At 40.2% G+C, this 6,320-nt stretch overlaps 1 non-coding gene across 1 annotated transcript; it reads left to right on the top strand.

Annotated features, from left to right (window-relative positions):
• Positions 1-642: 642 nt before the first annotated feature.
• TRNAS-GGA (transfer RNA serine (anticodon GGA)) lies at positions 643-714 on the top strand. Its single transcript has one exon. It is a non-coding gene; the product is annotated as a tRNA-Ser (tRNA).
• Positions 715-6,320: the final 5,606 nt, after the last annotated feature.

Below are 6,320 nucleotides of genomic sequence, written 5' to 3'. Positions count from 1 at the left end.
TCTGCTGATGGACATCTAGGTTGCTTCCATGTCCTGGCTATTATAAACAGTGCTGTGATGAACACTGGGGTACACGTGTCTCTTTCAATTCTGGTTTCCTCAGTGTGTATGCCCAGTAGTGGGATTGCTGGGTCATAAGGCAGTTCTATTTCCAGTTTTTTAAGGAATCTCCACACTGTTCTCCATAGTGGCTATACTAGTTTGCATTCCCACCAACAGTGTAAGAGAGTTCCCTTTTCTCCACACCCTCTCCAGCATTTATTGCTTGTAGACTTTTGGATAGCAGCCATTCTGACTGGCATGAAATGGTACCTCATTGTGGTTTTGATTTGCGTTTCTCTGACAATGAGTGATGTTGAGCATCTTTTCATGTGTTTGTTAGCCATCCATATGTCTTCTTTGTAGCTATCTTTCTAATATGCAGCTCTGACTTTTTTCGCCCAGCTCCAGAGTCCTCACTGGTTCCCAAGTGTGAAGTTTCATCTCAACTCCTTTGTCCAGCTGCCAAAATCTTTTTTGCCCTGAATTGTGTCCATCTGCCCAGGCTTCTGTCCTACAGCTCAATGAAACCTTTGACATATGTTTCTATTAAAAAAAAACCATAAAAAAGATTTACAAAGTCATTAAGAATTCTATAGGGCTTCCCTGGTGGCTCAGCGGTTAAAGCGTCTGCCTGGAATGTGGGAGACCCAGGTTCGATCCCTGGGTTGGGAAGATTCCCCTGGGGAAGGAAATGGCAACCCACTCCAGTACTCTTGCCTGGAGAATCCCATGGTAGGCTACAGTCCATGGGGTCGCAGAGTCGGACACGACTGAGCGACTTCAGTCACTTTAAGAATTCTATTCACTCAAAAGTCATTATTCTATTCATCAGGAAAGTGAAAAGAATACTTTTCAAGCAGTGAAAACAAATCAACATGCAAAAATGTTAAAACCATATTGAGTGAATAAATCAAGTTACCAAAGAATGCTATTGCTACTGCTAAGTCACTTCAGCCATGTCCAACTCTGTGTGACCCCATAGATGGCAGCCCACCAGGCTCCCCCATCCCTGGGATTCTCCAGGCAAGAGTACTGGAGTGGGGTGCCATTGCCTTCTCCGTACCAAAGAATAAATACTGTGAAATTCAGTTTTATAAATCATGGAAACAAATAATAAATTTTTAAGGAATTGTGTTGTTATTTTTAAAAAACATTTATAAAAGTAATTTTAAAGATTTTAGACTCTGAAAGATTAACTGTGGTTATCTCCTAGTCTAAGGTAATGAGTATTTGTTTGCATGTACAATTATGAGAACAAATATATACTGTATTTTGCCTTTTTATACAGTTCATAGGGTTCTCATGGCAAGAATACTAGAGTAGTAACCTAAAGGAAATCAACTCTGAATACTCATTGGAAGGACTGATGCTGAAGCTCCAATACGTTGGCCACCTGATTCGAACTGCCAACCCATTGGAAAAGACCCTGTTGCTGGGAAAGACCCTGTTGCTGGGAAAGACTGAAGGCAGAAGGAGAAGAGGGTGACAGAGGATGAGATGGTTGGATGGCATCACCAGTTCAATGGATATGAACTTGGACAAACTCCAGGATATTGTGATGGACAGGGAGGCCTGGTGTGCAGCAGTCCATGGGGTCAAAAAGAGACAGATACAACTGAGTGACAAAGCCCAGCACAGAACAGCAAACAAGTAACTGAGAGAAAATATTTTCAATGTATGTAATAGACAAAGAATAATATCCCAAGATATGTAATAAACTACAAATTAAGAAAAGATAAACAATATCTCATATTCATTGAGATTACTTAGTATTGTTTCTTTATTACAATAAATTCTTTACTTGTGTTATCTCATTTAGTCCTTCTAACACCCCTCTGAGGTCTATGGCATATTATTCCCATTAACAGATGAGGCAACTGAGACTCACAGAAGTTAGGTAACTTACCCACTATCACTGAGTTAGTAAAGGGTTAGCTGAGGTTAGAATACAGAAGTCTGACACCAGGGTTGACTTCATTACTCAATACTACCAACAATCTTATGAAAAGATGTTACATTCACCAGCAATCTGGGAATTATAAATGAAACAGAAAACTATGCCCTCCACTTTCCATCTATGTGGTAGATATCAATTGTAGAATGGTCGATATAAATGACATTATCAAGTGTTCAGTTCAGTTCAGTCGCTCAGTCATGTCTGACTCTATCTGATCCCATGGACTGCAGCACGTCAGGCTTCTCTATCCCTCACCTACTCCTAGAACTTGCTCAAACTCATGTCCATCGAGTCAGTGATGGCATCTAACCATCTCATCCTCTGTCATCCCCTTCTCCTGCTGCCTTCAATCTTTCCCAGCATCAGGGTCTTTTCAAATGAGTCAGTTCTTCACAACAGATGGCTAAAGTATTGGAGCTTCAGCTTCAGCATCAGTCCTTCCAGTCAATATTCAGTGTTGATTTCATTTAGGATTGACTGGTTGGATCTCTTTGCTGTCCAAGGGACTCTCAAGAGTCTTCTCCAACACCACAGTTCAAAAGCATCAATATTTTGGTGCTCAGCTTTCTTTACAGTCCAACTCTCACATCCATACATGACCACTGGAAAAACCGTAGCTTTGACTAGATGGATCTTTGTTGGTAAAGTAATGTCTCTGCTTTTAAACATGCTATCTAGCTTTGTCATAACTTTCCTTCCAAGGAGTGTCTTTTAATTTCATGTCTGCAGTCACCATCTGCAGCGATTTTGGAGCCCAAGAAAATAAAGTCTGAAACTGTTTTCATTGTTTCCCCATCTATTTGCCATGAAGTGATGGGACCAAATGCCATGTTTGAATGTTGAGTTTTAACCAAGCTTTTTCACTCCCCTCTTTGATTTTCATCAAGAGTCTCTTCAGTTCCTCTTCCCTTTCTTCCATAAGGGTGGCGTCATCTGCATATCTGAGGTTATTGATATTTCTCCTGGCAATCTTGATTCCAGCTTGGGCTTCTTCTAGCCCAGCATTTCTCATGATATACTCTGAATAGAAGTTAAATAAGCATGGTGACAATATACAGCCTTGACGTACTCTTCCCAATTTGGAACCAGTCCACTGTTCCATGTCCAGTTCTAACTGCTGCTTCTTGACCTGCATACAGATTTCTCAGGAGGCAGGTAAGGTAGTGTGGTATTCCTATTTCTTGAAGAATTTTCCACAGTTTGTTGTGATCCACACAAAGACTTTGGCATAGTCAATAAAGTAGAAGTAAATATTCTTCTGGAACTCTCTTGCATTTTCTATGATCCAGCAGATGTTGGCAGTTTGATCTCTGGTTCCTCTGCCTTTTCTAAATCCAGCGTGAAGTTCTCAATTCACGTACTGCTGAAGCCTCGCTTGCAGAATTTTGAGCATTACTTTGCCAGCATGTGAGGTAAGTGCAGTTGTGTGGTAGTTTGAACATTCTTTGGCATTGCCCTTTTTGGGGATTGAAATGAAAACTGACATTTTCCAGTCATGTGGCCACTGTTGAGCTTTCCAAATTTGCTGTCATATTGAGTGCAGCACTTTCACAGCATCATCTTTTAGGATTTGAAATAGCTCAACTGGAATTCCATCACCTCCACTAGCTTATGTGTAGTGATGCTTCCTAAGGCCCACTTGAATTTGGACTCCAGGTTGTCTGGCTCTAGGTTAGAGATCACACCATTGTGGTTATCTGAGTCGTTAAGATCTTTTTGTATAGTTTTTCTGTGTATTGTTGCCACCTTTTCTTAATATCTTCTGCTTCTGTTAGGTCAGAACAAGTGTTGATGAGAAGGAAAGGTGTAGATTGGCATAAATACCTAGAAGAATGGTTTAGGAGCATCTAATAAGTTTGAAAATTCTTGGATTGTAAACTCTGTCAAGTTCACTGCTATGCATAAATCCTAGGAAAAAATACTTACCTATGAAGAAATGTCTAAATACATTTGTCACAGAATTGTTTAAATAATGAAGTGGCTCGGATGGTAAAGAATTTTCCTGCAATGCAGGAGACCTGGGTTCAATCTCTGCATCAGGAAGATCCCCTGGAGGAAATGGCTACCCACTCTAGTATTCTTGCGTGGAGAACTGAATGGACACAGAAGCCTGGCATGCTGCAGTCCTCGGTGTCCCAGAGTCGGATACAACTGAGTGACTAACACTTTCACACTTTCACATGGAGAAATGTCTAAATATATTTGTCACAGATTGTTTAAGTAGTGAAAAATTTTAAATGCATAACTGTTGCATAATAATTAGATAAAATGAAATGTGATACATCAAAATGCTTTTTACAAAATGAGTTAGACCTGTTAAGTATCTGATGGGAGATATCAGAAACATCATGTTGAGTTAAATTTTTCAGAACAGAACTGATATCTTGATACCATTATAAAATTTCAAGTTCATACAAAACAATTGTATGTATTGATTATGGATAAATTTATATGTATGCTAAAGCTTTAAAACACACTAAGTAGACTTCAATTTAATGATAGCAGTTGATTCAGAGGAGCTGAGTTCAAGAGCACGTCAACTTTATTTGCAACTATTTAGAACTGGACATGGAATAACAGACTGGTTCCAAATAGGAAAAGGAGTACGTCAAGGCTGTATATTGTCACCCTGCTTATTTAACTTCTATGCAGAGTACATCATGAGAAACGCTGGGCTGGAAGAAGCACAAGCTGGAATCAAGATTGCCAGGAGAAATATCAATAACCTCAGATATGCAGATGGCAACACCTTATGGCAGAAAGGGAAGAGGAACTAAAAAGCCTCTTGATGAAAGTGAAACAGGAGAGTGAAAAAGTTGGCTTAAAGCTCAACATTCAGAAAACTAAGATCATGGCATCTGGTCCTATCACTTCATGGGAAATAGATGGGGAAACAGTGGAAACAGTGTCAGACTTTATTTTGGGGGGGGCTCCAAAATCACTGCAGATAGTGACTGCAGCCATGAAATTAAAAGATGCTTACTCCTTGGAAGGAAAGTTATGACCAACCTAGATAGTATATTGAAAAGCAGAGCTATTACTTTGCCAACAAAGGGTCCATCTAGTCAAGGCTATGGTTTTTCCTGTGGTCATGTATGGATGTAAGAGTTGGACTATAAAGAAAGCCGAGTGCTGAAGAATTGATGCTTTTGAACTGTGGTGTTGGAGAAGACTCTTGAGAGTCCCTTGGACTGCAAGGAGATCCAACCAGTCCATCCTAAAGGAGATCAGTCCTGGGTGTTCATTGGAAGGACTGATGCTGAGGCTGAAACTCCAATATTTTGGCCACCTGATGTGAAGAGCTGACTGATTTGAAAAGACCTTGATACTGGGAGGGATTGGGGGCATGAGGAGAAGGGGACGACAGAGGATGAGATGGCTGAATGGCATCACCGATTCAATGCCCATGAGTTTGGGTGAACTCCGGGAGTTGGTGATAGACAGGGAGGCCTGGCGTGCTGTGATTCATGGGGTCGCAAAGAGTCGAACAGGACTGAGCGACTGAACTGATCTGAACTGAGTCTCGTTTTTATAAAAGGAAAAGAAAGACTCAGACTAAATATGGCAAAATATTGATGTTTTTATTTTGGATGTGAGAAAATGGGATCTTTGCTTTATTTTTTTCCATAATTTCTTTCTGCATATTTCTGACTCTATCTGACTCTCTGGTTGCTGCTGCTGCTGCTAAGTCACTTCAGTCGTGTCCGACTCTATGTGACCCCATAGACTGCAGCCCACCAGGCTCCCCCATCCCTGGGATTCTCCAGGCAAGAATACTGGAGTGGGTTGCCATTTCCTTCTCCAATGCATGAAAGTGAAAAGTGAAAGTGAAGTCGCTCAGTCATGTCCGACTCTTAGCAGCCCCATGGACTGAAGCCTACCAGGCTCCTCCATCCATCCGATTTTCCAGGCAAGAGTACTGGAGTGGGGTGCCATTGTCTTCTCCGGACTCTCTGGTTACATACATATAAATAAACAGAGATTCATACAGATAGATAGTCATATACAATTGTATTTTTCTTTATGAAATATACTTTTTTTCTGAAAAAAACAAAAACAAAAACAAAAAAAAAACAAAGAAGAAGTGAGATTTAGAATGTAAAACCAGGGACTTCCCTGTGGATCCAATGTTTAAGACTTTGCCTTCTAATGCAGGGGCTATGGATCCAATACCTGGTTTGGGAGCTAAGATCTACATAACTTGTGGTCAAAAAACCAAAACATAACAGAAGCAATATTGAAACAAATTCAATAAAGACTTTAGAAAATGTCCACATTAAAAAATCTTTAAAAAATAAATAAAATGTAAAACCAGGTAAGA

Source organism: Bos javanicus, chromosome 3 (genome assembly GCF_032452875.1).
Source record: "Bos javanicus breed banteng chromosome 3, ARS-OSU_banteng_1.0, whole genome shotgun sequence".
NCBI classification, from domain to species: Eukaryota; Metazoa; Chordata; class Mammalia; order Artiodactyla; family Bovidae; genus Bos; species Bos javanicus.
The sequence above is the reverse complement of the archived record's forward strand: the minus strand, read 5'-3'. Positions and strand labels throughout refer to the sequence as shown.